Source organism: Electrophorus electricus, chromosome 16 (assembly GCF_041902795.1).
Source record: "Electrophorus electricus isolate QZ-2024a chromosome 16, ASM4190279v1, whole genome shotgun sequence".
NCBI classification, from domain to species: Eukaryota; Metazoa; Chordata; class Actinopteri; order Gymnotiformes; family Gymnotidae; genus Electrophorus; species Electrophorus electricus.
The window spans coordinates 20590604-20602982 of record NC_137512.1 but is presented as its reverse complement, the minus strand read 5'-3'; the positions used below and the strand labels follow the sequence as shown (position 1 = coordinate 20602982).

At 48.4% G+C, this 12379-nt stretch overlaps 1 protein-coding gene across 11 annotated transcripts in view; it reads right to left on the bottom strand.

The window, feature by feature from the left end:
* diaph2 (diaphanous-related formin 2) overlaps positions 1-12379 on the bottom strand; it is a 354700-nt gene that overhangs the window by 190105 nt on the left and 152216 nt on the right. The gene's annotated exons all lie outside the window — the stretch shown is intronic.

Genomic DNA, 12379 nt, shown 5'->3' with positions numbered 1-12379 from the left:
CACAGCACGAGGTGGAAGCCTGCTGGTGTTATCATCAGCCCTGCTCACAACGTCTCGGCATACAAAACAGAGTTTACCTGAGCTGACACAGCGAAATCAAACACTTCGCACTTTCCCGGAACTAAAATGTCAACTTTTCTTATTGTTATTTACTCTTTAAGTGTTTTATTAGACATACTCACAGACTACCTTAACCTAAGCATGGAAACTAGAAACCTACTTCACTAGTTTCCCCATTAACTGGCAAATGCAAGGCTGGCAGCAATCCTAATTCTGTGGCATATCTGTGACATGTGTCTCTACTGGCTGATGCAGATATTCCAAAAACACAAAGCAGTGTCAGCCAGTGAAAGATGATACTGACCACTAGTCATCAGTGGCTTTTCTCTCAAATCGTTTAACAAATGATGGAGCTACTGCAAAGAGGCCAGAAATAAGGAGCTCCACATTGAAGAGCTTCACAGTAAGGAGCTCCACATTGAGGAGCTTCACAGTAAGGAGCTTCACAGTAAGGGGCATCAAATGCCCTCCCTCCTGCTCCTGGCCATTCAGCTGATCACATCCACGCGCAGCCCTCCTCACAAACGCACCAGACATCTGCAGCCCGGCCGGCCTGGCTCCAGTGGGCCGGATAGCCTGAGACCGGGAAGCATAACCAGCACGGCGAACGAGCTGCAGACATGCCCTCGGGCTACAGAGACTCTCCTACGGAGGGACGGGGCCGAGGGAAGCATGCATTTCCGCCGCATGGCGCCTGTCAAGCGCCGGGGAGCTGATACAGCCAGTCACGGGTGAGCAGGATCGCCGCTACCCCTGCGTTCGCTCTCTCTTCGTGGCGGCTCCCTGGCCAGGCACCAGCTACTCTCTGCTCTTGCCGGGGGCTACGGAGGAGGACAGCACGCTGAGACGCCACAGCACATCTCACCCACCACGCTGCGGCTTAGGAGAACAGATATATATTCTGAATAGCTATCTGAGGACGAGAGGGCAGTGCGAACAGTGGTGGAAAAAATACAATAAAACAAAAAAATAAATAATATTCGAAAAAATTACACAACGCAACTCAAAGCACTACAGCCAACTTTATGAGAACAATATGAGCACCATTGTGTCTGTGCAGCTAATAAATGGCTCAAGACTTATAAGTCACAGTATTAATTTAACAGGACCTCATATTCTTACTTTTGGCTTCAGGAAAATTACTATATTATTTCAGATGACTGACACTGAGAGACAACATGCATATCTCTGGCAGAGAATTAACCAACCTATAATGAATGAACGAGAGGCCCGAGGATGTCGCCGAATATTTGCTGGGTTCATACTGCTTTCATTAATGGATGCCATGAATTTGCAAGAGCCACAGCGAGTTTTATGCTGTTTTTTTTTTTCTACAGCAGGCCCGCACCTCTCGACTCCACTGCCAGTGTGATCAACCCTCTTCTTGCTGATGTAATAACAAAACGCAGCCTAAATAACAGAAATTAATACTGCCAAATACTGCCAGAGGTGGACTTCTCCTGGTGGCTGAATGGCAACACGGCTGCACGTCCTCGAACAGCACCGCTCGTTCATTGCACAGACATGGTGTGCAAAGAAATTATCATCAAACACTCTACTCTAGCACCTACTCTGACACCAAGAAGTAGGAAAAGGGATATTCAGAAGGCTCCTTCAAAAGGATCACTCAGAAATTGCTCAGACAGAAGCAAAAGCGATAAGAATCAGCCCGCACAATACAGACATACAACATTTTCTGGATCTGTGGACATGAAAGGTCATCAACTCCAGAGTGAAGAGGTCTTTAACATCACTGGAAGACATGCCATCATTTATGTGGTGTGTCTGATTACCTAACCTCCCAAAATTGCACTGGCCTACTTATCAATGGGTTACAAGAAGGTGGATTACAAGAAGGCTCTAAAACACTCAGGGTCTACTATTAAGAGCCCACTTTGCTCGTGCGCTGAAACTATATGCCAAATCCGCCGAAATGTGTTTCGTTCTATTAATGTGCTTAGGGCTCCAGCATCCTCGCCTTTGATTAAGCCGATGACTGACTGACTGACTGACTGAGGGCCTCACTCTGAAAGCAGGCCGCTGTTTCATGCCTCTCGGGCTTGTTAAGCAGCTGGCACAAACCTTGTTTCTGGAGCTATTTTGGTGAGCAAGCAATGCTAAGCACGTTACCAGAAGTATGAAAATTTTGATGGGAAAGCTCACTTGGGGAAGCCAAGTCAGATCACACTTCCACAGGCAATTTAGGCCATTTCTGAGATGTACAATGAGACTGTGACTACAGAGCCAGAATGTCCTCTCCCTTACTCCTGCTTTCTCAACAGAAGTAGCCCCTTGACATTCCTATTCATAGGATTAAGAGCAGTCAAAGGTGCAGCTCAAACCTAAACAGCCCTCATCTGAGCTGGAGCTCACAGATTACGCCCTGACGGATCCCCGCATACACTGGCTTTAGTGTCAGAGGTTCCCACAGTAGGCAGGGGGAAGTACCATCACTGCAGTGCGGCTAGACATTTACATTTTATGCATTTGGCAGATGCTCTTAGCCAGAGCAACTTACAATTTTTCAATCATGTTACAGAGGCAGGCGAGTGTAATGTTAGGAGTCTTGCCCAGACAAGGCTTGAACCCCAGTCCCTCACAGGGGGAGGCAGCGTTGTTATGCACGACACTATACCGACCACCAAAGAGCAGACAGTGTCGTATGCAAAAACAAGGGAGACGACGCACTTTCTGGTGTGTTTTCAAGTTGTAAACAGGAGGATGTGAATGTGTGTCATGTTGTGTCCTCAGGCTCCCATGGCCACCATGGTGGTCCCAATCCCAGATCTCCCACTGGGTCTGCAAATGGCCTCACCAAAGGGCTTTAGAGGTTCTTATGCGCACAGATACTAGTGCATGTTAGGATGCATCCATAAAACAGTTTGCCAGAAGTAGGCAGACCCTTTGGATCTACTTTTATGTGCTCTGTGAAGCAAGTACGCATGTATACAAATGGGTCAGGATAGCCTGCGGACATGAGGGCTGCATCACCAATGCGTGTGGTTTCTTTATATAAGACATCCTGTGAGGCTAAATCCATTACGCTCTGGTGTGGTTTTATTACGGGTCATCTGGTTCGGGGCATTGCATCATGCTCGCCGAACCCTCAACACGCAGACCCGTGAATGCACAACTTCGCAAACTAACATTTATGGCAACTGCAGCTCTCATCACAATCAAAGTGCCACAATCAAATCCAGGCAAATGGGATGCATATCTTTTGCCCAGTCTGTAGCAGCACACGTGGGCACATTCACTGCCACCTGGATCCTGTGCCTTCGATCCGCGCTGTTCTGGTAAGAAACGCAGGTGCCAAGTCAACAGCGCGAGCATGGTCATCACATCCATGAGAAAGGCCGGAGCAGGCTAAAAGAGAAAAGGGAGGTGAGAGGGAAAGGGAGAGGGGCTTGGATCCCGACGGCGGGGCTCGGAATAGAATTCCGTGTGGCTGTCGGGGCAGAGGGGAGAAGACTGCAGCTATCTGAGGCACGCAATGCGCTGCTGCTCTCTTAATAGAACTGCCAGGGAGGCCTGTGAGTTCAAGTCAAAGGCATAAAGGCATTGCACCAGCTCCACAGCCCTGCACCACTTCTCCCATCCTCCTCGGCAGCAGACACGGCCGCCGCGCGCCACAAAAGCCGCACAGACAGCACGCAGGTCTACTGGAGCAGCGGCGGCAATTAAACTCGGGTGAGTCGTGAGCACAGCGAGCCTTTGTCAGTCTGGCCCAAGGGAAATCAGCACCGGCTAACAAACATTACGCACTGTGATGATTTTGCTGGGAGGGGCTGTTCCAGCTCCAGTGAATATGCAGTGGTTAGCAGCTGCTTAGCAGCTTCAGTAAATAGAGGTGTTGCGAAACAAGTGCCTCTGATTTTTTTTTTTTTCCTGCTTTCTTTTTTCTTTTTTGCGGGAAATAATTTGTAACACATCAAGAATGTTGAGTTCTCTATGCACTTTGTTTTAATCCATGTTTGTTAACAATCTGCAACTGAGTAGCATCTTTGACTGATCAAGCAGAGACTGGGAGAAGACAATAATTGAGTTTCCAGTCAGCCTTGAAGGCTTGAAAATTGTTTTGTCCCTTTTCTTTTTTTTTTAATCGCCTACAAATCTGTTTAGGAAGTTTTTCGGAACTGAGAGATAACTTGATTTTTCTGTTTTGGCTTGTGTAAAGGGGATACTTAGATCATCCAAGACGACACACCTGGAACTGATGACCGTTCCTCTGTACTTGATCATTTACACTCGCGCATTTAGCTACAACTCCCCCAACATCAATATAAGCAGAGTAATGGAGCTGCATGAAGCCTGTTTCCGCAGTAGCTCCAAGCCCAGGCCTCAAGAGGGAAAGCTCCACACATGGGTTCCGGTATGCGGCCGAACAAAACGCGCCGATCACAACCATAAATGTCCAGCAGTGTGTAAAATAACAGCATATGATATATTTATGAAACTCTGAGCACATGCTCAGCCGAATGGACGTAAAGCCATAACAAAATCTGTGTGCTTTCCAACAGATACACGTGTAGTGGTGAACCGCACACTACACCCAGGTAAACCTGGGAGTGATAACTGCAGGACAAAGTGAATAAGACTGATATTTGCATGTCTTGACTAGCTTCTTAAGCATTCTCAAAATTAGCATCATGTACTCTTTGAAATGAAAACCAATAGAATACATCCCTTATGAGCTGTCAGTAAGAGAGATAATGTTGGCTTTAATCATTAGACTGGGAATGGTAATTATCCCAGTGAGTGCAAACATGACCATACATCACAAGTAAAGGATCAGAGAGAATCCAACCCGTGCAAAACTAAGGCCTTTTCATCATGCACACTGGCCCTTCAGTGACTCCCATCACTCTCCTCTTGCCAAGAGCATGTCCCAGAGCTGTCTTGTCCCCGTGCCGTCATGTCCTGCTGCCGTCATGTCCAAGGCGCGCGTGCAGGCTGTTCCTCAGTGCACTCGGGACTCTCTGTGGTCTGAGCCCTGTAGCAGATGGGCTGGATGGGTCTTGGAACTGCCCTGAGGAAAGAGCTCAACTTGCTGCCCCCTAAGTTCACTGCACCCAAACTCTGCCTGCTGAAATCCAGCCACTTCCGTTCCTCCGAACAAGGGAATAACATCAGGTGGTGTCTGAGTAAGTGACGCACTCTGGACCGATTAAAGTGGGTGCGGTGGGTTGGGGGGTGGCGGTGAGGGTGGGCTCAGAGGCCATCTGCCCAGCCAGGCTGGACTGTCATGACAGCACTTATGGGGGGTGAAAGAGGAGAGAAAATGAGAGGGGAGAAGAGGGAAATCTGGTTCTTCTCTCGCTCACTCTCACACACGCACGCGCACACACACAGACAGACACGGACACGCACACACAGTCCCATAAACACAGCTTTTTTGAGACTGCAATATATTCCTGCTCCACCACGCCGTCAGGCAGGCAACATCTTACTGCAAGCCTTCTAAAATCCACCAACTTCCTATTCTAGAGATGGGCGCCATGTCCGTGCTGCTAAATTACATTGATTTTATTTCTTTTATTTATTGGGATTATTTCCTTTGAGACTAAAGCTAGGAAACGTGTCGCTTTCTGCTTATAGGACAGAGTATCTCATTTATAGATCGTCCCGCCGGCGTGGGAAGTGTCTAGGAAGTATATGCTTAAACAGCGTGAGATTGCACAGGGTGTTGGCAGCCCACACACTCGCCATGTGTGTGGGCAGTGGAAGCAGAGTGACAGGAGATGAAGGCCCTCCGCTCGGAGCATGCTCTCAGCACCCACCGCTGGAGTGAACTTCAGAGCGGGTCGGCTTCACACGAGCAGGCGGCCGAGGCGCACAGGAGACGGGCAGCACTCGCAACGGTGCACACGCGCTCCCATGGCTCTGCTGGTGCCGGGGGGGGGGGTTAACGAAGACACCTTTTCAGGGAATGCTGCCGTAGGAGAAGAAAAGGTAAAGGCAAGGAAAGGGGTGTGTCGCCGGCAACAAATTAGAATTGAGCGGAGCGCTGTGTTTCAAAAGGCCCTTTGCTTTGACCTCGCCTCACATTAAATTCAATTACTGCACTTTTCTCCAAAGAGGATATTCAGCAGCAGGAACATCTGAGGGGGATATTTCAAAAACATGCTTCTATAATATAGCGCCTCAGATACCTAGACGCAAACAGCAGCTCCTGCTCTGTCACTGCGGATCAGCCGCTGCGGCACCGCGTTTTTCTCGGGGTAAATTACCCTGCACTCGTGAACCGCACACCTCCGCCATACGAAAACACGGCGCCGCTCCGGGCTTTTATGGTGTCAGCCGGCAGCGGGAATTTGCGGTGGCGGAGGGAAACAAAAAAGGAATTTTCAAACGAGGCTAGCAGATCCTTGCTGGTAATTGGTGGAGGATGGCTGCCAGTGCGCGGGGAGGGTGGGGATCCTGGCCCCTCTGCGTGGAGAGAGGAGAGGCATGGCCCTGCCCGTCTGTTATCACTGGAGAATGCACTTCTAATGGAGTGATTGACGGTCCCTGACGGTGCGTTTCCTGGTGCGCCCGGCTGCGTTGGGGGGGGGGGGGGGGGTAGCAGGTGTCCTGCTGCCAGCTGGCTCTCCTGCTGTTCCCGCACCGGATTTTTCCACGGTGCCGGTACCGTGCGCGCGGCCCCCGTGGGTGAAGCGGCGGGCCCGAGCCGACACATTCTGGGACCACGGGGGAGGTGGGGGAAGAGACCATCCACCAGCACGGACCGCCAGGGCAGATACGGCTGCCCTCTGCAGCCTCATCGCAGCCTGGCGCCCTCAGCCAGCCGAGTGGCCCCCAGGACCCCCGCCGCTTAAGGCACGCAAACTAATGAGCCTGAAAGCAGGGGACCGGGGAGGGAGTGGACTGCCCGTTGCATCAGGCTGTCCTCTCACTGCATCCAATGCTTTGGGATCAATTTGAAGTCAGTGTAATTGCCTTGAAAGCACTGTAGCATCATTAGAGGCGAGTCGGAGATGGCATTTGCAGAAATGAAAGGGCAGTGCTAACAGCTTCCCTGTTGCAGTAAAGGTTATTTTTAATCACCAATGAAGAATCCCTGGCCTGCTCCTTCTTTTACACTGTTCCCATTCTTCCCCGGTCCCGGCTCGCCCCTGCACCCGACAATCGTCAGGCCTGCGCTCGGAGGAGAGAGAGGCAACTGCCCGGAACTTCATTAATTACAAAAACGGGAAGTTTGGGGGCAGGTGTTGAGGCCTGGCCTTTGATCCCTGCAGGGTGCGGTGTGGAGAAGGGGACAGAGTAATTAGAGCTGGTCGCCTCTGGCTTGTCAGCACACGGAACTTCGGCTGTGGTCAGGCACCAAGCTGCCGGCGCGGCAGGCATCGGAGAAGCAACAGGGAACCAGGAACCAGTTTTCAAGTATCAAAAATCCATACGCTTAAAAACGCAGTTTCGGTTACTGACATCGGCCTAAACTGTAACCTGTTTTTTTCTTCTCAGTGTGTAGCATCTGGGAAGATGGTCACCGCATCCCAAATAAACTGCAATTAGCGTACCCGCGTGTCACAGCACGCCCTTCCTGCCGCAGCCGTAATCCAGAATATTTTATCATTTGTGTTCATAGCATTTAACCGAGATGAGCGAGTCACTGGATCAGGCTGGAATGGATGGACACAGAAACAAACTGCCTGTCTGGAGAGGGAGGGGCTCGTCATTGGTTGGGCAGGCCTTCGCCAGGGCCGCTTCTCTCTCTGTTGTGATTACAGAAGCTTTGGGGCTTTCAGTCGTGCAGAAGCCTTCACACGGCCTCGCCTGCTTAAGTGGATCTCACTCTAATAGCAACAAAGGAATGGGACAGGGACGGCACAAAATTGTCGAATGACACCAAGAAAGCTGCAATTCGGTCTTTATCCTGTCAACCTGCGTGCTGAGCTGTGACATGACTATCAGGGAGAAGCCGTACCTTATTTTAAATTTTCCACCCTTCACTTTCTGCGTACAGCAGCTCTCTCTGAAATGTGGCTTTTTTTTTTCTTTCATTTTTTGTTTTTCATTAAAAATTCATCTCTGTTGCATGTTTTTTTTTCTTTATGCAGGCAAAAAAAGAAAACGAAAACTAGAGAAGAACTGACATTTATCAGTGTAGCCTTTTTTTCCCACACCAGTGTAAGAGCGAGCGGGAAAGAAGCGCAGAGAAGTCGTGAGCTCTTGTTCCAAAGCTGCATCTCTCCTCCAGCTCCCCATCAAGTGCATCCTGTTTTCCTCGCTTTTCCGGTTTCCTCGGTTGACAGTGGGGGTACTGACACACATCACATACAAGCGCGCCGGCACACCCGCGCCGCATCCCGACGCGGAATCTAGGTCAAAGTCGCATTAAAATTTCAACAAAGACCTGTGGCACATGATGGAAGTGCTGTGGAAGTGATCCAGACGGATGGATGTGTCGGGTGCCCGGGCCGGACTCAACTCCAGCACCGCGCACGTGGACGCCGGCGGAGGTGCATCTTGTAGCCTGAGACTCCCCTCCCCTCCCCTCCCCTTCCGGCCTGGCGTGGCCCGGTCCCGCCCCTGGCTCACGCTGGTCCTGCTGCCAGTGTGCAACAGAGGCAAACCATAGTAGTGCCTGAGGGCATGCATGAGAAGGCTGAGGCAACACACAACATCTCACCGCGTGGTCCTGTCCATCGAGAAGAATCACAGACATATTGGACAGAGGAGGCGCAAGGTGCCTTCTACAGCTGTAAAGATGTCCTTGTGTCTCAGATGATAATCCATAATTTCCCGACATGTTTATTTTTCGCTAAAATATCCACTCCGGTGTCCGAGTAACAGAGAGGTGGGAGCTGATGAAGTACTTTGCTGTAAAGCTTGATTGATCACTTAACAGTGGCAGGATCCACGTTTTTGTATGCTGGGTGACAAACCAGAGGTACAGATATATCGTCTCAGGACTAATATAAGCGCCAAGCCTTATAGCTCACCCACCAGAGGCCACCACAATCCTGTGTGATGTTGCGCTGGCAAATTTGTCAAGTTTTGGTTGCGGTTGAGCTTAAAGCCATGGTCAGTTTCACGTTCATACTTCTGACTTTATTTTAATGTAGTTTCTCTCTCCAAGTTATCTGTATAATTGTTTTGAGGCCACAATCTGCAGCCATCCATTGTCGATAAAGCAACAGCACAACAATACCGAGCAAGGCAAACGCGTTCCCGTTTCCCCTGATCCTCCAAGTCAGCTCCAACAGCCGCTGATATTAAAAGACTGCAGTGGATAACCTCGTCGCTCCATCAATAATGCAGTTTTGTACCTGGAAGATCGGGCCAGCAAGACCATTAACAAAGGAGAAACACATATAAGCTAACCAATACAGTGCAAGTAAAACTGTCCTCAACACCTCCAGTTAATCAGTAAAAAGGAGACACCAGGCTGTGTAAATCTTTCCTCTGAGCGACTGGATCCCTGTGACTGTGGTCTAATAGCAAAATCCAACAGAAAGTCAATGAGCAGAGGAAACTAGCCAAATGGCCTTGCATGCATCCCCTGGTATGAATATTTCATCGTCTTGCTCAGCAATGCATTGTCTAGTAAGGTCAAGAAGATCTTGCCCAGCTCTCCTGCATGTCTGTGAATAGTGATATTGAAGACAGTAATGCACGGCTCCAGCAAAACGCCACTCCAATGCATACCACAACACTATGGCCCTTCCACTACACAGGCCAAACAACATACAACGATCTCCTTCACCCATAGGAACATAGTCTACTGACACAAGGTCAGTCCTTTTTTCTTCATCTTTTTTTTTTCTGGAGCTCAGAGTCTAAACATACAGCAAAAGACTCATTAATCGACCATTTTATCGGACACAAATTATAGCTCTGCTTTACAACTTTCCTAACAATTGTACAAATTTACTTTGACAGACGATATTTGTCTTGTTAAAAGAAAAAAAAAATCCTAGACAGCACAGTTAAAGCTTTTAGGTGGGTGTAAATATTTCAATACTCAAATGAACAGCGCTCTAAAACGGGGTGGACATGACCGTTAACGTTCAAGCTCGAGAAAAGATCATAGGATACATTTTTAACTGCTTTTGGCTGCTCCATCGGGTTGCCATAGTGGATCACATCTGGCACAGGACTTTACGTGGAATTCTCTTCCTGACGCATCCCTCCCATCGATCGGGCTTTGGGCCGGTGCTGCCGGTGTACCATGCCCCCATCGGCTGGGTTTGGCAGCGAGTTGGGGGGACTTGCGCAGAAGGCTTTGCAGCATCTGGGCTCAAGCCCCCCAATGTTCTGATCAGCAACCCGAGGTCCTAAACTACTGAGCCACCAGTGCTCCTCGAGGTCTTGAGATACATGCAAAATAAATAAATGTAAAAAAATCTGACAGCCCTGTTATTCTACAGTGAGCACGTTGAACAGGAAGATGTAGGTGTTACAGGCTGCATGAGGAGACATGACAGGCTTCAATCAGGCCAGTGCTACCAGCAGAGAAGACAAAGGAATGATTGTGTTAACCTCAAATTAAAACCATGACCAAAATCTAAAGTAATCTCCTGCCCTGAGCCAAATGCGTCCTCTGGCTAACCTTAAAGTGGGAAAGGAAGACTACAGACAAAAGCGATCGTTACCTCTGAGGATTAGGAGTTTCGGACCTAAGAGTTTGCACACATTTAGCAGTAACAATATCCCCCTTCTGGTTGTGGTGTTAAAAACTGAGGTAGAAATGATCTAAACTTGTGCATGGTGATCTGCTACAATGACGTCTGTCTTCCACTTCAGATAATCAAAGCAGACGTTATTATACCCAACACGTGCTTAAGGAGGTGTTTGTAGAGGTCTGCATGATAAAAGTGTGTTATTAAGGTTTGTAAAACAAAATCCCATGTCCCCAAACCTCAGCGCAAAATTATTGACACCAAAATCCGCATGTTCACTGTCAAATGAAATGCACAGATCAAAATCTGCTCTAGATTTGCTGCTTCCTCTCAAGACCGTTTGCATCAAAGAGAAACACAACACCAAGGAATTTAATTTAATTAAGTTAAGAACAAACACATGCGCAGCTGATGTAGGACCCCTGTCTGAGACATCCTGTTTCGTTGGAAATCTTGTGTACTACACTGAGTGTTTATTACCTCTATACACACATACTGTGTACATATGTTGCAGTACAATAGTAACAATTCATTGTATTTCATTGTACTGCTACAATATGTAATGATTTAAGGCTATTGAACAAACAATATGAGTTTTGTCACATTCCAAACTGCCTGCGGACAGAGAGAAGTTTTACTGAGCACAGACGGACGTACAGAGGGAGAATAAACCGAACGCGTCTGTTACCGACTCCGCAAAGCCTTTTTTATGAAAGGTCAAACCAAAGTCGTCTCTTTGCTGTTGTTCTTCCTTTAACTAACGCCTCTCCTTCCCTTTCAGGATTCAGTTGCGGAACAACTTCGCCAGCCCGAGAGGATGAAAGCCAGTCGCACTTACCCCGGTGCATGCGAGCCGTGCCACGGAGCCGTCCGCCACTCCGCCGCTAATGACGATTGCACGTGAGAGGAGGTCACCCGCATTCCGGGCTGGTTCCTGCAGCTTGCGCTTGTCTCCATTAGATCTTATTTTGATCACCATGTTCGCATGGAGCTCCATCAAAGCGGTTTGCGACTTTGTAAAAGCGTAGCGGAGCACATTGCCTTTTCTCTACGGAAGGGCCTATATCCAGCAAATAACAGCATCCATTTTAATTAACTGCGGTTTTGGAGCTGTTTCCGCACTATTACTAATTGCAAACTGGAAAAAAAAAAAAAAACCCTGCACATGGAGCAAGTGTTTATTTGAACACAGAATCTGGTCAGTTGGTAAAATTGGTCATTGAGTCTGACTAGTTGAGCGTGGCTGCCTTTCATTTTGCACCTACAAGGCTTTAGCAGTGCGAGGCGTGCCAAGGCACAGGAGCGCTGCCATACTTTACCAAAAGTGTGCCGTATAAACGTCACAGAAGGAGAAAACCAGCCAACGTTGCCAGTGGGGTTTGCAGATTCGGTTTATGGCCGTGGTTTTGGTCACTGTGCTTGCAGTTCTAGAAAGTAAACAATCTGACCACATTCATTTTGGATTGTAACACTTGCTAGTGACATTTGGAAACTGTGTCAAATTGAGAGAGCTTTTTTTTTTTTTTTTTTTTTTTTTTTTTTATGAGAGTGATTGTCAGTGGGGGTCTCATTAAAAGAAAACTCATTGTTCTGAAATACGCAAACCTTTACGTAGACTTGAAACAAAAGCTGCACACCTTCCACAAGTGACTCGATTATTCACACACACACACACACACACACACACACACACA